The 19,007-nt window shown below is 34.7% G+C and overlaps 1 long non-coding RNA gene across 1 annotated transcript in view; it reads left to right on the top strand.

Annotated features, from left to right (window-relative positions):
• The window catches only part of LOC308622874, a 50,738-nt gene that overhangs the window by 11,626 nt on the left and 20,105 nt on the right, over positions 1-19,007 (top strand). Inside the window, exon 2 of the long non-coding RNA XR_014016698.1 lies at positions 58-145. This is a non-coding gene — a long non-coding RNA (uncharacterized lncRNA). The remainder of the gene's footprint in view (positions 1-57; positions 146-19,007) is intronic.

The raw sequence follows: 19,007 nt of genomic DNA on the forward strand, positions 1-19,007 counted from the left end.
CTTCCTATAAGCTCTCCTCTCTTTAACTGTTTTCATTTTATACCTGGTATAAAAAAGCTGATGACACTGAAACAGATGTGGAACAACAACGTACTAGGAAAACTGTACCAACGGTATCCTCTGAAGAGAACTGGATCTCCTAAATGTAAGTGACCATCCACGGTTCTATATGAGCTGGTGGGATCTCCCTAATGAAATGGCCACACGTGAGCTGAATGGCATGGGCCCATGTAGGAGCTGAGAGTTGGAGTAAATAATAGTAGTAGTAGTACCTAACATTTACTGGGTATTTAATATGTATTAAATATACTACTGACTGTTATAGGATATATATATTTGCATATTTATATATTCTTATTTAACGTAAACAATTCTTACAGTGTAGGTATTATTACTAACTCTACAGATGAGAAATCCAAGTTTAGTAACATTAAGTAACTTGCCTAATTCACACAAGTGTCAATACTAAATAGCAGAAAATAGCAGACTGAATTCAAATTCAGGCCATCTGGCTGCAGAGCCCATACTGCTAGCAATGATGCTATTCTCCCACCGCAGGTGAGCTCCTAGGCTCCTTTTATCTCTGAGATTATAAAATTTTGATTTATGTCTTCTCCTTCAAGAACTTAGTAAGGAGATATCACTCAACAACATATTCCTTGGGAATATATCTTTATGTATGAAGGCCTGGAAATACAGCTAATGATTATGGTTTGAATAGTAGAAAAGAGATGACATTACAACTTATTTTTAGTGAATTACTTTAGTTAGGTATGTTGGTTTTTAATCACCAAAAATAATGATTCATTATCACAGGCCAGGACAACCTTTGCTAAGAGAGTATTTATATGTTTGTTAGTATTTGATGTGAATCGAAACAACCATAAAATGAAAGAAATACTTTAGGGTAAATGCCTCTAAATTTAAAACTAAAAACTCACTTTACAACTGTGAGCATTGCCAAATTATAATGTCATATAATGACATTAGAGATTAAAAAAATATTTCTGAGCTATGGCTACAATAACGTTTTCATTTATTGATTCTTATATAACACATTCTCAGAGGCTTTAAAAAACAATTTGCAAACATCTTGGAAATGTTCTAGCATTTCAGTAAGGTAAAAAACAAATATATACTAATTTGGAAGATAGAAAAACCATAACCAAAAATAGATTAAGTAGTATGTTCAGTGTCACTGAATAAATTGGAATTAGCATGCTATATAACTCTTCTCATACAAATGATTTTCATATCACTCCTCTTGAACCGCAGTAAAAGCCTATCTCAGAACTCTGCTCAAGTTAGCTCCTCTGTTTATCTTGTTAGCTAGGATGACACAGACTTGCATTAAAAAATCAGTAGCTTGAGAACATCCTCATTTAAATGACAGGCAGAGAAAAATATGCCACAAGCAATAATGCTGAAAAGCAACTAAAGAGAGAGAGGAGGAAGACTATGAGTGGATATGTTATGAAATTGGTTTTCATAGCATTGAAAGAGTCATGAAAAGAAGCGAGAAGTCAATGGTATAAAAAGCTTCCAAGCCATCGAATGAGATGAAGACTGAATAGTGCTCACTAATTTGTGAAAACAGGAGCTATTTGTCAATCATGCTGAGTTTGAGATTCAGTTGAGTAGAAGAGATGGAATCTAGATTGTGATAGTTTGAGAAGTGAGGAGACAGAGTGTAGATAACCTAGATTTTAATTAGTTTGACTGCAAAAAAGGTAGAGATAAGTAATAGCCAGAGGAAATTTTGAACTAAGAAGATAACTTTTAGAATTTGGAAATAGTGTTAATTTCTGACAGTGAAACCAAAAATATAAAATTAGCTATTTGTAGAGGAACCTAACCCATGCACTGGTTTGTATAGATGAAAACCTAGGAAATATACATGATCAGTCAAGGCAACTAGTACATTTCTTTATAATGGGAATACTACTGAGAAGCTGTAATATGCCCTGCCTTATTTTATAACCTAATCTAACTTATGTGCTAATGGAAAGAAAAAAAAAAAGAATACCTCACAGCAGTGTGTTATGGAAATTTGCTCAACAAAGAAGTGCAGTGCTTATGGGAAAGATGGATTTAGAGCACAATATATAATGTCATATATCAGTGACATAAGGAACAATAGAAACCTAGTAAAAATAATAGTACAGTTTTACACATGTTAAATGGATATGAAAAAATAATACAATAAATAAGACGCTTTAATTTGAAAAATACCCATGTTTGCTTCTGGAAATGGGCTTCAGAAGGGTTTCAGCTTATGAGTTATTGTGAAGTGGTAGAAGATGGGTGTATTAGTTTTGTAGGGCTGCTGTAACAAATTACCACAAACTGGGTGGCTTAAAACAATGGAAGTTTATTCTCTCACGGTTCTGGAGGCTAGAAGTCTCAAATCAAGGTGTAGGCAGGTCTGTGCTTTCTCTGATGGTTCTAGGGAAGAATTCCCCCTTGCCTCTTCTAGCTTCTGGTGGTTGATGGCAGAATCCTTAGGATTACATAGATACATCACTTCAGTCTCTGCCACTGTCTTCACATAGGCTTCTCCCCTGTGTATCTGTTCCTTGTGTCCAAATCTCCCTCTTATAAGGACATCGGTCTTACTGGAGTTAGCGTTCACCCAATCTAGTATGACCTCAGTTTGACTTGATTACATCGACAAAGACCCTATTTACAAGTAAGGTCACATTTATAGGTTCCAAATGGACATGATTTTTTTTTTTTTTTTTTTTTTTTTTGCGATACGCAAGCCTCTCACTGTTGTGGTCTCTCCCGTTGCGGAGCACAGGCTCCGGACGCTCAGGCTCAGCGGCCATGGCTCACGGGCCCAGCCGCTCCGCGGCATGTGGGATCTTCCCAGACTGGGGCACGAACCTGTGTCGCCTGCATCAGCAGGCAGACTCTCAACCACTGCGCCACCAGGGAAGCCCTGGACATGATTTTTGAAGGTCATTATTTAATCCAGTACAATGGATCATATGAAATTAGAAAGCTGTAACACTAGATGTGGATGGGAATGGCTTGTAACACATGTGGTGAAGTGAACTAAGACAGCTGGTAGGTGTTTGAAGTATGTCCATTTATTGCATTATTTGGCTCAGTTAAATTGGGTGCTGTTTTTGATGTTCAGCTAGTGTTTTTCATGCATAAGCTAACACGAAGTTCCTTTTCTATTATTCCCCAATACATCAGTCATGTTGGAACAAATTGATGTTATCAAAACAAGTGTTATAGATCTGATTACACAATGAAATACGTAATTCTTAATCACATTGTTCAGCTTTGAAAAATGCATAAACTGTGTAATCTGTGCCTTTCTCAAGATGTCAGACATTTTCATCACTCCAGAATGTTCCCTTTGTGCTTCATACCAGTTATTCTTCCCAACCAACCATTGCTCTGATTTCTATCATCATGTTTGTTTTGCCTATTCTAGAACTTCATGTAAATGGGATTATACAATAGGTACTCTTATGTATCAGGCTTCCTTTACACAGTATCATGTGTTTTAGGTTCATCCATGCTGTTGTATGCATCACTACTTCACTCCATTATTTTAAATTGAGGTAAAGTTTACGTAAAATAAATTTCACCATTTTAACCATTTAAAAATATACAGTTCAGTGGGGTTTTTTTACATAAACAATGTTGTACAATCATCACCATTGTCTCATTTCAGAACATTTTTGTCTCCCCCAAAAGATATCTCCTGCCCATTAACAGTTACTCCCTATTCCCTTCCCCCCCTTTCTCCTAGCCTGTGAAAACCACTGATCTACTTTCTACCTATATGAGTTTGCTTATTCTGTATGTTTCATATAAAAGGAATCACACAATATGTGACCTTTGTGTCTGGCTTCTTTTGGTTAGTATAATGTTTTCTATATTCATCCAAGTTGTAGCTGTTTTAGTACTTCATTTCTTTTTATAACTGAATAATATTCCATTGTATGAATATACCACATTTTGTTTATCCATTTACCAGTTGACAGACATTGGATTATTTTCACTTTTTGGCTATTATGAATAATGCTGTTATGAATATTTGTGTTTAATTTTTTTACTTGAACATGTATTAATTTCCTTGGGTGAATACTTAAGAGTAGAATTGCTTGGTCATATGGTAATTCTATATTTAGCTTTTTGAAGAAATGCCAGACTGTTTTCTAAAGTAGCTGTACCATTTTAAATTCCTACCAGCAATATATGAGGACTCCAGTTTCTCTGCATCATCATCATCATTTTTTTAAAATTATGGCCATACTATTGGGTCTGAAATTGTGTCTCATGGGTTTTGATTTGGAATAAATGGCTAATGACATTGAGCATCTCATTGCTCACGGTCATGTGTCTATCCTCTTTGAAGAAATGTCTATTCAACTCCTTTGCCCGTTTTAAAATTGCATTGTTTGTCTTTTAGCTGTTGAGTTTTCAGTTCTTTATATATTCTGGATACTAAACCCTTATTAGGTTTAAGATTTGTAAATATTTTCTCCCATTTTGTGGATTTTCTTTTCACTCTGTTGTTAGTGTCCTTTGAAGTACAAAAAAATTAATTTTGATTTGATGAAGTTCAATTCTTTTTTCTCTTTTTCTTGTGTTTTGGTGACATATATAAGTATCCATAATCATGAAGATTTATTCCTATATTCTCTTTTATGATTTGTACAGTTTTAACTCTTAGATATAGATGTTTTTATCCGTTTTGAGTTATCTTTTGTGTATGATATGAGGTAAGTGTCCAACGTCCTACATTTTCATGTGGATATCCTGTATTCCCAGCATTTGTTAAATGCTTTCCCTCATTGAATGGTCTTGGCATCTTGAAACGATCAATTGACCATATATTATGTATTTATTTTTTGGTTCTCAATTTTATTCCATTAATCTGTATATCTATCATTATTCCAGTATGCTATTGTTTTGATTATAGTAGCTGTATAATAAGTTTTGAAATCAAGAAGTGTAAGTCCTTCAACTTTGTTCTTCCTTTTCAATATTGTTTTTGGTATTCAGGGTCTTTTTCAATTCCATATGGTCTTTAGGATTAGCCTTTACATTTCTGCAAAATGGCAGATGGAAATTTAATAGGGAATGCATTAAATTTCTTGAACATTTTGAGTATTACTGCCACCTTAAAATTAAGGCTTCTAATTCATTAACACGGATTGTCTTTCCATTTATTTAGGCCCTCTTTAATTTCTTTCAATAATGTTTTATAGTTTTCAAAATATTAGTGTAGTACAGTATGCAAGTCTTGAACCTCTTTTGTTAATTTATTTCTAAGTATTTTCTTCTTTTTTATAGTCTTGTAAATGAATTTTTTCCTTAATTTCCTCTTGGACTGTAATTTTCAGTATGTAGAAATACAAATGATCGTTAGAACTCAAATTAATAGACATTTTCCAGTACTCTGGCATATTGATGATAACATACTTTTAAGATCATTGGAGCATTTTATCAACCATGGTTAGAAACTTGTCACCTTAACTGGGATGTTTTGAGGAGTGGAATGGGAAATACATCTATTTTACATCTAAAATCATCTTTTATAGCCAAATTGTACAAATGATGTTGACTTGACATATTTCATGGGTACTATGTCAAACGCTTCAAAAGAGCGTGGACATATGTTTGCATGCATCTACCAAAACCAATGAAGGGTGAAAAATTCAGACAGTCAAATGGAGTTTACATCAGATAGGTTTTTTTTTCTTCACTAAATTACTTAAATTTTTCAGTTTTCAAGGAAGTCATTGGTAATTTTCACAAAAGTAACACTTCGAAAGATATTTCAATTTGATATTTGAGTGATAGGAAGGAGTATAACGAGTTCTCAAATGCGCAAAACATTGAAATCACATTTCTAAAGAAATGTTTTGGAGCTTTCTCTAAAAGAAACACTTTTCCATTTATTATATGTAATTCAGGCATATATAACACTCTCAGAGGAAAATGAGAGCAATCGGAAAAATCCCTTTAAAATGCTATAATTTTAGTTTATCTCAAATTACTTTGAAAGGCACACTTTTGCAACAAAAAGTTTTCACCATCACTGAATTTAAAATAGCCTATGAAATGTATGTCTTCTCCCATGACAGTTTTGTAGAACACCACTCTTATTACTTATTGCTCAAGTGAGTTTAAAAAACAAAACAAGAACAACAAATCATTCCTATGAAATGTCTTATTATTGCAGAACTCATACTAAAAAAATAATTTAAAATTATATCATGTGGCAGTTTTAGATTTCAGTGTAGAATATTATGCTTTGTAGTAAGTATATTCTGTCTTTTAAATTTCACATACTTTTTGGTAATCATATTTCTGTAAAGTAATCACATTGCAGTCAAATAGAATTTATCTTTGTCTTGATTATTCAGTATAAAACAGGACCCACACAACCAAGATGTATGCTTAAAGTTATTTAATAACTGTTAAAGAGACAATTTTGATGCATAAATCTGGAATGCCATCTACCAACCTAATGAAAAGAAATACTATTATCTTGCATTTTCCTTTTCTGTTATTGACTTATGATGCCCCAAGACCATTTTAAAATTGATCAGTGTAGTCTTTATCTGTCATGGAAGCAAATTCATTCTTTGGGTGGCTGAGCAAGATGAGGGAAAATAAATTTCTCAGAAATGTATCCCCTGAAGGTTGCTATCCATTATTGTTACAAGTTTGCAATGGAAATGGCTTTATTGCTATACAGAGAATATGATAAAATTTAAAGCTTGTACAAAATGATTAGAAAACAAATATAATATGTACATATTACTAACTATATATCACCACAATATGATACATTTATTTATTAGACAATGTTTTGAGTATATCAAAGCAAACATAGAACAACTCAAATCTGAACGTTAATCCAAAGAATAATAAAAATGAAAAATTAATGCCTGCAGGGAATAGGGGATTGAAATATTCTCCCTTTTTCAACATAGAGGACTTAACATTTTCTGCTTGGATGGCAGGTGTGCGCTCTCTAAATCAGATTTCATCATATCAATGTTTCACTTAACTTCGCCCCTTCCACATTGCTCATAGTCTGATTTAGCACGGTTTCATGAGTCTAAGAGATCATCTCAACAGAAAAATAGAGCAAAACTTAATGAAGCTAATTCTATCGCTTGAGTTTAGACTTAGCTCTATGTCATCTGTGCCCACTCTTATATGAACCACATCACATGAGTTACAATATATTATTATTATACTATATTTAAGTATAATCCTTATCTACACATCTGTACACAGGTAAACACATACATTTATTTAAAATATTAATATATATTTTGACCTGTGTTTGGTATATCATCAAGGATGTTAAGGTTCCATATATTTATAAAAACAAATAACTGGAAAAACTTTAATGTTCCACTAAGTGTACTAATATCATTCTCTCTGGAAACTGATCTTGCATAATTTTAATTTAAGTTGCTTTTACATGTAATTTTGAAAAAAGATTTTCCCAAATGGCTTTGTTTTCCTTGTGTGATTACAATTAGCAAAGCTAGATAATTGCATCTATTATACATATTACCTACTTTTTTGGTAACATCTTGTCTTTTGGCATGATTCTTGGAGGTATGTAGATAGAAAGAAAGACATTTTCATTAGAATAAACAAAGATTTAAGAAAATAATATAGTGTTAGAAGATTTACTGTCATATCAACAAATGCAGTTCTCTATATCAGCACAAGTTTCTAAATTCACATGTAGATCTGTATTTGATATCTTGTTGCCAAAGTTGCTAACAGTTGGATTTTCTTTTAGAATTATCTAATGGATCTAGTTTAAGAATTCCCCATTAAAGATCATTGCAGTAAAAAAAAATATGACTATTATTATTGTGACTATCATAAGTCTCTTTATCATTTTAATGTCTGGTTTCAGTGATCCAGCATTGAGAAACCAATACCTTTAAATTGATATTAAACACACTGTATTGTACAGTCTAAAATTCTAAGTGCTATCTTGATATCTTGAGCCTCACAGGACCCCAAAAAGCCTAACCGTGAGCTCCCCTGCTCTTGCCAAATATGCATTCCTCCTGCAATCTCCCCAGCAGGAAAGGTTCTCCACCTGGCTAGCCCCTTATGAGCCAGATGAACTATACTCCAACTGGTCATCAACCTAACTTTTCCAGCCTGTGGAATTAAACAAATCAATCACATCCTCCCGCAGGACGCCTCATCCTCTTGTTACTATAGAATCTGCTTCCACAGTCCTGTTCATGCTGTCCTCAAGTGCAAACCCTATGTGGCCTTGCATAGCATGCAGTGTCCTTCTCCCCTAGACTGTGAGTATATGTGACTTAACAGTCTGCTATCAAGTTCATCTGACCAATGTTGGGTATTATGTGTTTGGCTATCTAGTACTGTTTAGTGTAGGGCACTCCTTCATCAGTGGGGTGAATAGGAGGTGATCAGAATATATATGTGATGAAAATGAATAACACATTAAATTGTTTTTCATATCTTTGTGAAATTTAAATATCTTCCACATAAATGAAAACTTTGCTGTTTTTTATCTTTTGTTGTTCTGAGCCATTCAAAGAGAGTAACATAATTTTACTTATATCATCAAAATGTTATTTCCAGAAGAATATGAAGCATATTTTAGCAAAGTGTGATGACCCTCTTTTTTGTTTGTTTTTTGGAAATAATAATTTATCAACTTTATTTAATTCAGGCATAAATAACTGATAGACATGAATGAATGGCATTTTTGCTTCATACAGTAATTGTAAATTTATCTAACATGGCAGCAAAAATATTTGAGAATTAAATTGTATTCACGTTGCTAGATCCCTGTGTGGTTATTACTATTGACTAGATTCCATGTACTTTGTAGGGATTAGCAAAGCAGCCTCACCTTCTCTAATTTGATTATAGTTCCTCAAACTTTAACAAGTTTTTTCATATTCATGAATTTTAAAAAAATAATAGTTTCCTTACCTGATGGTAAATTCCACCATTAGCCAATTAAATGACTAACAGGGAAGTCTAAACCACATATATGCACACACACACACACACACATACACACACACATATACACATATTTGCTTAAAGAGGGTTGCAAAATACGAGCTTCCTAGGGGTAATATTTTGGGTTTCTCCATGACCATCAAGTTATTCACTCTACTCCTCTGTTTACTTTTACAATGTGAATCTTAACATGAAACTTGGAAAAACCTACATGATTTTTCTAAACCTACACCAACCCACACCTACAATAATAAATCATAATTTAATTACTAATTAATTACCGTATTTTAGAAATTAGAACATTTTTATCTACCTTGCGTTACTCCAAAAAAAGATTTGAAATGTTACATTAACCATTCTCCACAAGGAATCTTCAGTCGTCTAGTTAAGAGTCTCTTGATTTGTAACTGCTGCTCAATTATAACCAGCTCAGAGCAATGGCATATTAAATGGCATCAAGTGATGTCATGGCATAATTGCCTAAATGTCTGGTTTTTTAACTGTCTTCATAACACTTATATTTTCAACTCCTGGGTTTTCTCATGTGTGAAATAAAATAATCTCAAAGCCCTATTCAAATCTAGAATATTGTTATTCAACATGTGTGGAAGCTATGATAGAGAAAAAGCAAGGATTGATTTTATTTTATGGAGGTTTTCTTTGGGAAAAAGATTCTGAGCATTTTCTGAGTCAAAAGGTAAAAGGGAGATCTTGGATTCTTTTGGGTCTTAGTAAAATCAACTGGTATTGGAATTTCTCTCTTCTTAGCTAAGTGAGCATCTTGTGAGCATCTGGGGTGAGGACCAGAAAGCAGTAGATCTTTGTCCTCAAAGATAATCTGAGGAATGGCTGATAGTAATGCTGCGTGATTGCACCTGGCATTCCTGATTCCTAAGAAGCCATGAAAGAAATTTGTGTGTGAATGGAGTTTTCCAATTTCTTAAGGTGGGGAGAGAACAGAGGGACCAGAAAGTGGGGTAACTTCTTTTAGATGCCTCTGTAGGGAGCTGGGAGTCTTTAATTTTATCAGAATCCTTAAGGGAAGAAAGCATCTTGACTTCCACCATTTGTGGGCCTGCTACCTCTGAATATACTCCAGCAATAAGACTTGAACCTCAAAGAGCCGGCAAAGAAGAGTATAACCCAAATAACTTGAACCCATCAGCCAGAGAGAAGATGAGTTGGCACAGACAGAGATACCCAGAAATATAGACATACCCAGAGGTACAGAGCTTCTGAAAAAGAAACACTGGAACTAAACAACAACAATTAAAATAACTTGATATAGATACAATGGCATCTACAAAACAAAGAAAAGAAATTAAGCAACAAAATCTCATGATATATCAACGAAACAATGTATTAGATGAATTAAAGGATGTTGAGACTAAAACATTTTGCACTAGGGGATCAAGAATAATACATATCGGGGCTTCCCTGGTGGCGCAGTGGTTGAGAGTCTGCCGATGCAGGGGACGTGGGTTCGTGCCCTGGTCCGGGAAGATCCCACGTGCCATGGAGCAGCTGGGCCTGTGAGCCATGGCCGCTGGGCCTGTGCGTCCGGAGCCTGTGCTCCGCAACGGGAGAGGCCACAACAGTGGGAGGCCCGCGTACCACAAAAAAAAAAAAAAAGAAAAAAAGAAAAATACATCAAACTGCAAAGTAGAAAGACAAGAAGATAGAAATCATAATGGAAAAGATAAGAGTCTTGAAGGATGCCTCTGGGAGCACTAATGTACAAAACAATAGGCCTTCAAAAAAGAGAAAGTGATACTTGGAGAAGAAGTACAACAACAAACAATAGAAAAATTTTTCTTAAGGTGAGAGCAAGTTTACAGCTTAATTGCTTGTACTGAATTCTAGTATGGAATGATGAGCAAAAAAAAAAAAAAAAAATCTAGAAACATTCTGGTAAAATTCCTGAGAAAGAGAGAATCTTATAGTTTCATAAATTTCCAGGGAGATAAAACAAGTTACCTACAGATGGCTCAGAAAGAGGTTAACAGTGATACTGGACTTATCTAAGATTTGAAGCCAGAAGACAATAAAAAAATCATCTACAGACTACTGGGAGGAAAGAACTAGAACTCGGGATTACCATGCTCAACCTAGATGTCATTCAGCCATCATGGTGAATGAATGAGGAGGAGATGCAAGAACTCAGAGTATTTAACTTTTGCTCCCTTCTGAGGAAAATACCCATAAAACGTATCAAGTAACAAATAATCCATAGTAGATCTCTCTCTCTCCATTTACACACTCACACACCTCTTACACACAATTTTCTACACATAATTAAATGTGAGCTAATAAGGAAGAGTCTGTAGATTTTTTTGCCAGTGTAAATATAGTGCTTCTCTAGGATTCTTGGAGAAGAAGCATAGTTTAAGGAAAATATATAGAGTGTACCACTAAGAGTTTAAACATATCAGCAAAATCACCAGCGTTGAGAATGGTGAGGGACGAGGGAGAAGTAAAAAAGTAAAAACATTCAAAGTGTGTGTCTTACTAATGATGGAAATGGAGAATAAATAAGAGGAGAAGGGGATAATGTGAAAATGTTTTAAAGATCCCATCATATTGGAGTGAAGCAGTTTCAGATGAGGTCCAGGAGTTCTTGACATAGAAAAGAGTGAATCTTGGTAGAAGTATTTGGTATATTATTTTTAAATACTTATAGAGAAATATGTGCTTGCCTATACAAGCAATCAAAGAAAGGTAATCACTCATGTCATCAAAAAGTGGGGCAAAACTTCCAAGTTAATAAATAATTAGTAATAACTCTGCCAAATCAACAAAAATTTGGAAAATGAAAATGAAGAAAGAATAACACAAAATATGTGATAGGTGTAAGTAAGATGGGCATAAATAAATTATATATGTCAGTCATTATGTTACATGCAAATGAACTGGTAATAGATTTAATTAAAAACAGGTATATTTCTGCAAAAAACATGTTTTATTAGAGTTGAAAATAAGGCATGGGTAGAGAAATACTAGAAAAATTCAAACAACAGGGAAATAGCTATGGCAATATAATGTTGAAGAGGAGTCAAAGCACTAAACATAATATAGAGGGAAATTGCATAATTAAAAAAAGACAAAAAAGGTACAATATATGATAAGGATGAAACAGAGTAGTGCACACACACACACACACACACACACACACAAACCAACAACAAATCAGAAACCAGCAACTAAATACATGCAAAAAATCTCTTGGAAGAGCAAAGAGAAGATGATTAAAGATAAGTCACAAGTATAATAACAGATTTCATGTTACTGTCAGAACTAGACTGTTCTAATAGGGAAGAAGACTTGGATGAATAGAATTGTACATGAACACATATTAAGTATGACTAGTGTAGCGTATCATTATTACAGGTTTTTAGAGCTATATATAAAGAGAGAGACAGGGAGAACTTTGTCTTCATCAAATAAAGGGTATATGTTTGTTTTGAATATTTATTGAAGATTTTGAAAAATTGGTCCTGCCCTTGAGCATTAAGAAAAACATTTTAAAATGAGCTTTAATATTTTATATTTTTGTGTAACCTTCATGTGAGCTTAAAACACTTTCTCTCCTCCCATGCCTTCAGTATCCTGCAGTGTGGAAACCAACAAAGGGAAGGCAGGTATGGGCAGCTTTTCAATTTCTCTTTCTTCTGCTAAACCTTCTCTTCTTCCTCTTCCCCCACATTCCATCTCCTCATTCATTAGTTTGTTTGCTTCTAGCTCCTCCACTATTGGGGTGGGTCAAGGGAGAGAGGAGAGATGTGAGAAAATACCTACTTATGAAATGGTATTTGCATTTTCTAGGCTTGGTGGACTTTGAAAGTTGACTCTCGCTTTGGGCATTTTTGGCTTCTCAGAAATCCCCTCCTTATGAACCTCTCACTGTACTCAGGATAATGCAGCCAAAGCATCTTTTCTAACTGGTCACTTCAGATCTCTCCTTGAGCCCTTGTTTATTCTCTTCTACTGGACTTTTCTCCAACCACCGCCCCCCCGTGGCTTTTTATCCAAAGCACTTTTCACAATTTGACATATTTGTTTATTATCTGTCTTCCCTCAATAGAACATAAGGTTTTAAAAGGCAAAGATTACCTATTTTTTTCGTTACTATATCTCCTGTGCCAAGAATAATGCCTGGCTTGCAGTAGGTGTTCAGTAAATATTGTTGAAAAGATGAATGAATAAATGGAGGAATGAATCTTGGAGGAAGAGCCTCTATATTGGAGTCCCATTGTTTCTCTACACAGCCCTATTTGGTGCGATCCAAAACAAGCCCACGATGGCTTCTATCAAAATATACACAATTAATTCCTTTAAACACTAACGTTTGACAACTGAAAGTGCTGCTACTTCTCAACTCAGCCCTCTATACTCTTGGGGCGACTAGATAACCACAAACTCAAATATTTATTTGGACCTTTTACGATATCAGTCTGGCACCAGTTCCTATATCTCATAAGGTACAAATTCAAGTTCTCTGAGTCTTGAAGTGCCTTCTCACTGGCTTAAAATGTGGAGGGTTTATCTCCCTTCTCATGGCTCTTCACCACCCTTCAAAGAAATTCTCTCTGAAACTCCTCTTTTTTTCTCTTCACCTCTCCCCTCCTCTCTTCTTTCTCCCTTTAATCACTTACATATTATATGTTGAAGTAAGATTTGGAAAACAGAATGGCAGATGCCTCCTTTGCTGGTCCTGTGTAGGTGTGGTCAAGCAGTTTGCAATTTGCTTCAGACCTATTGCTTTGCTTTGTGCCATCAGAGCCTCAGTCACATTTGGGACAAGGGGAGTTCAGTTTTAGAATCCTGTTACATCTACCTTGAAAAGCTGTTGTGAATGTGTAATGAGATAAAGTGAATCAATCATTTAACAAAATGCTTACCGTAAAGCAAATGTTTATTTTTTCTCGATATTCTTCCCTAAACTCACTTCTTGCTGTTCCTACTAAAATGATAGGTAGAATCCTAGCCCATAATTACATTTCCTTGGAAATTTTTGAGCAAAGAAAAGGAGTAAAAGGACTAATAAATTCCTTTGAAAATCTGAAGAAGGAAAAAAAAAGACAAATGAAAAAACCCCAACATCATCATAAATATTTCACATGTAATTTAGAATTACAGTATTTATCTTTTCCTCACAGGAGTATATCATCTCCTATTGCTAATTTTTGAATTTCGCTTTAGAGGTGCAAGCTAGGCAATTTAAAATTGTCAGAGTCATATAAATTACTGACTTACTTTAGTAGCAAGGGCTATTTTCTGGTATTCAGTGATTAGACCTGAAATATATTTTATAGCAAAGTATGAGATTAGTTTCACCTCTAAATGTGGTATGCATATGCTTCTTGTATCCCCCTTGAAAATTAACTATTCATGTTTAGCAGAGAGTGAAATTCATCAGGGACAAAGTCCCGCAGGTGAACTCATTCCCTTGTTACCTTGGTGCATAGAATTATTCCCCCAGATCCAAACCTAATCAAATGTGACCACAGCTCATCTCATACTTTCTTCCAGATCTGTGCAGCCTTAGTGGTATTACCAACTAATGAATTCTTCTACAGAGACACTGATAGTAAAATCTTTCTGTAACCAAGTAATTCTTCAGAGAATTATATTTTATTTTGAGGCTAGGAGTAGCTTTATTTGAGTTATCAGTACTTTGGGAATTTAGCAGATTACCAGTGTGTAATGAAAGATGAATTAAAACATTTCCCCCAAATGCTATGAACATTTACAAAAAGCTGAAATAAATAGTTTGGATTAGAACAAAAATGTAAAATACAGTATGACTTAAGTTATTTGGATATACTATTTGGGAAATCTCTTCCTTGTTTGAGAACAGTCTCACTAATAAGAATTAGCCACCTGTATAAATCCTATATCTGAAATGTCCTTATGACAAAGGCACTCTTAGAGGTATTCCTATTCCATGTGTTTTGAGCACCTGCTTGAAGACCTGACACAAACAGACTTTTCATGAGTCCTAATGATTCTTCTAGATCACTGAATTACAATAGTCTACAATTGTAATCCACAATGTCCCACAGTGCACATTCCTTAAAACCCCTTTGGAGTCTTTGTGAAGGTTTAGGTAAATTGAATTTCAAACTCTATGCGCAACCAGCCGTGACCTGGGGGCATTTGCTAACCTCAGTCTGGTAATCATTAATGTGGAAGATACCCCGTTACTAAAGGGGCTGCGTTGGTATGGTTGACATAGTGAGTCTCTTGATGTCCTGGAATACCTTGAGTTGGTCAAGGAAAGATCCTGAGTTTCAGATGGGGGCATCTGAACTCCATGTGTGTCACATGGAGTAAGAGGGGAAGAACATTGATCATAATTTTAAGAAAAGCATAACTGTGAGGGCAGATTCTAACACTAACCTTGTTATATTGCTTTATATCTCCCAAGGTCTAGAACAGTGATAAAGAACAGGTGATCAGTATTTTTTAAATAAAATATGGATATCAAATATCTACTTCCCCTAATAGCATAGACTGATCTTATTGACATGATATTAGCCAGGGCACAGAATTCAGCCTTGACACCAGTTTTCAAAAGGAATCCAAATTTACCAGGAAACTTGTGATTTTTTACAGTCTTTAGAAAAGACCAAAGTATTATAAGGTCATGGTAAAAGAAGATATTGCATGGGTCATGGAGCAATTTCCTAATTTCTCTTTCCCTGGTCCTTCTTCTTCCCTAGTACTTTAATTTTACAATTATTTCTTTTTATGGTGATAAAATACACATAATATACAATTTACCATTAGTGACATTTAGTACAATGTTGTACAACCATCACCACTGTCTAATTCCAGAACATTTTCATCACCCCCAAAAGAAACCCATTAAACAGTCGCTCCTCACTTCCCATTTTCCTTAACTTCTGGCAACCAATAATTTTTTTCTCTCTGTAAAATTGCCTACTCTGGGTTTTTCACGATGGAACCATACAATATACAGCCTTTTGTTTCTGGCTTCTTTCATGTAGCTTATTGTTTTCAAGATTTATCCATGCTGTAGCATGTATAAATACTTTGTTCTTTTATGTCTGAATAATATTCCATTGTTTATATATACTACACTTTATTTATCTATTTGTCAGTTGATGAACATTTAGGTTGTTTTCATCTTTGGGAAATTATAAATACTCCTATGAATATTTGTGTGCAAGTTTGTTTGAACACCTGATTTAAAATCTTCTGGATACATACCCAGAAGAGGAATTTCTGGATCATATGGTAATTCTATGTTTAACTTATTGAGGAGCTGCCAGCTGTTTTCCACAACATCTGTACCATTTTACATTCCCATCAGCAACGTACAAGGGTTCCAATTTCTCCATTTCCTTATGAACACTTGCTATTTTCTGTTTTGGTTTTGGTTTTTTAGTTAAAGCCATCCTACGGTGAGGCTGTATTTCATTTTGGCTTTGATTTGCATTTTCCAAATGGTGAATTATGTTGAGCTTATTATCCATTTGTATATAATCCTTGGAAAGATGTGTATTCAATTCTTTGCACATTTTTAAATTGGGTTGTTTGGTTTTATGTTCTTGAAGTATAAGTGCTTTTTATGTATTATACTAGATCCTTATTGGATACATAGTTTGTGAATATTTTCCCCCATTCTGTGTGTTGTCTTTTCCCAATCTTGATAGTTTCCTTTGATCCTTTCCTGGTTACTTTGCCTCCAATATCTTCTTCCCCTACTGTCTCTCAGGAGTAAATATGTCCCTTTCTCGTGCAGATGAGGAGTTCTTCTGTAGACTCTCTCTAACTCAGGCACCAATCTCAGTACAATAAGGCACTGGGGCCTCAGGCTTCATTAGAGATGGTCTATTCTCTTAACAAAGACAGGTTTCCACAAAGAGACATTTCATACCAACAGCTAAGAAAATAAAGTGTACTCCATATATTTTTCAGGAATAAGTTCTATATGCAGAAAAATGATTATTTTCTTTTAAAACATTACACAGACTGATAAGTTCTGCTATTATAAAATAGTTATTTCTAGCAAAATGGGGTGCAATAGTTGTTTGAGGGTTTTAAATAATAGGTAACTTGTCCTGAGAGCATTAATAACCTGATACAGGTGTGCCAAATATAATCCTCACAAGGTCTATACTACAGATAAATCCTCTCTGTGGAAGAGTAGTTCTATTACACAATAATTGTCTAGAAGTCTTCAATCACATGGTAGAATTAGGCCAAGTGTGAAATATTGGATACCTAGATTACTGAAAACAGGAGTGAATTGAAAATGTATACTACTTGTGCATTGACTTTCAACCAGGATAAATAATAAAACAAACAAAAAAACCATGTTGACTTTATGATTCAAGATGGCAGCATCAGTAGACTTTTTTTTTTTTTTTTTAAACCATCAAGACATTCCCTCTAGTTTCAGAATATATTTAGGTCCATCCTTATCCCTGTGATATTAAAAAAAAAAAGTTCTTTTTGACATGTTCTGACTTTATTTTAACATTGTCTGTCTCTCAAAACTGGTTTGACGGCAGTACCTGAAGAACAAATATCTGATAGCTTTTATAGACAGTGACAGAGCAGTGAGTGCAAATATAAAATCACTGCTCCCTTAAGGATCAGCTGTTTCCAGTAGGTTTTATATCTGCATTCAGGTTGACATCCACTCCCCAACAATTTTGGTGGAAGATTTCTTTACTCTTATAAACTTATTTTATTGATAGACTGTTTTCATCAGATTTAAAATGTAATATCATATATATACATATATATACTGAATTTTAGCACCATTAATAAGATAAATTTTGCTTCACACTTAAATCTTATGAAATTGTAATTAGATTTATGTAGCTATAAACTTTTATAGACTTATGTATTATGTAGTCATATATATATATATATACACACACACACACACACACATACACACATAGAGATACAGAGTACACACATGCACTTAAGGATTTTGAGATGAGATCATCCTGGATTGCCTGAGTGGGCCTGAAATCCAAGCATAGGTGTCATTACAAGAGTGAGTCAGAGGTAGATTATGCAGACAGAAGAGGAGAAGATACAGAGGAGAAGATGATATAAAGAAAGAAGCAGAGACTGCAATAATGCATCTACTAGCCAAGGAAGGCCAAGGATTGCCAGTAGCCCCCAGAAGCTGGAAGAAACAAGAAAGTATTGGTCCTTAGAGACTTTGGAGAGACTGTGGCACTGTTAGTACCTTGATTTAAGACTTCTTGCCTCCATAACTGTGAGAGAATAAATTTTTGTTTAAAGCCACTAAGTGTGTGGGTTGTACATTATGGCAGCACTAAGAAACCAATATAGATTTTGGTACTGAGAGTGGGGCGCTGCTGTAAAAATACCTAAAAATAGGGAAGTGGCTCTAGAATTGGATAATAGATAGAGACTGGAAGAATTTTGACATACTTAACAGTAAAAAGCCTAGATTTCCTTGAGGAGACTTTTGGTAGAAATAAGGACCTTAAAGGTGAGGACCTTAAAAGACCTTCTGGTGAGGTCTCAGAAAGAAATAAGGAACATGTTATAAGGAAACTGGAGGAAAACTGTTCCATGTCATAAAATGACAGAGAACGTAGCTAAATTGTTTTCTATTTTGGAATGGAAAGCAGATCTTGGATATTTAGCTGAAGAGATTTCCAAACAAAGTACTAAAGGTGTGGCCTGGTTTCTCATTGTTGTGTCTAGTAAAATGTGAGAGGAAAGAGATAAATTAGTGAAAAAACTGTTAAGCAATATGGAACCAGAACTTGATTATTTTGGGGGTACCTAGTGTATCCAGATTGCAAATGATGCTAAAGTTAGGTTCTTTACTAATGGGAAAGCACCCGTTGGAGAGAGGTTCAGGGGTGTGGCTGGAAAACTTTTGCTGATGTATATGACTCCACTTTTGCTGGATATATGACTCATGGATCCAATCAACTATCATCTCAGCAGAAGCCAGGAATAGATAGGGG

Source organism: Mesoplodon bidens (genome assembly GCF_964165515.1).
Source record: "Mesoplodon bidens genome assembly, chromosome: 9".
Taxonomy (NCBI): domain Eukaryota; kingdom Metazoa; phylum Chordata; class Mammalia; order Artiodactyla; family Ziphiidae; genus Mesoplodon; species Mesoplodon bidens.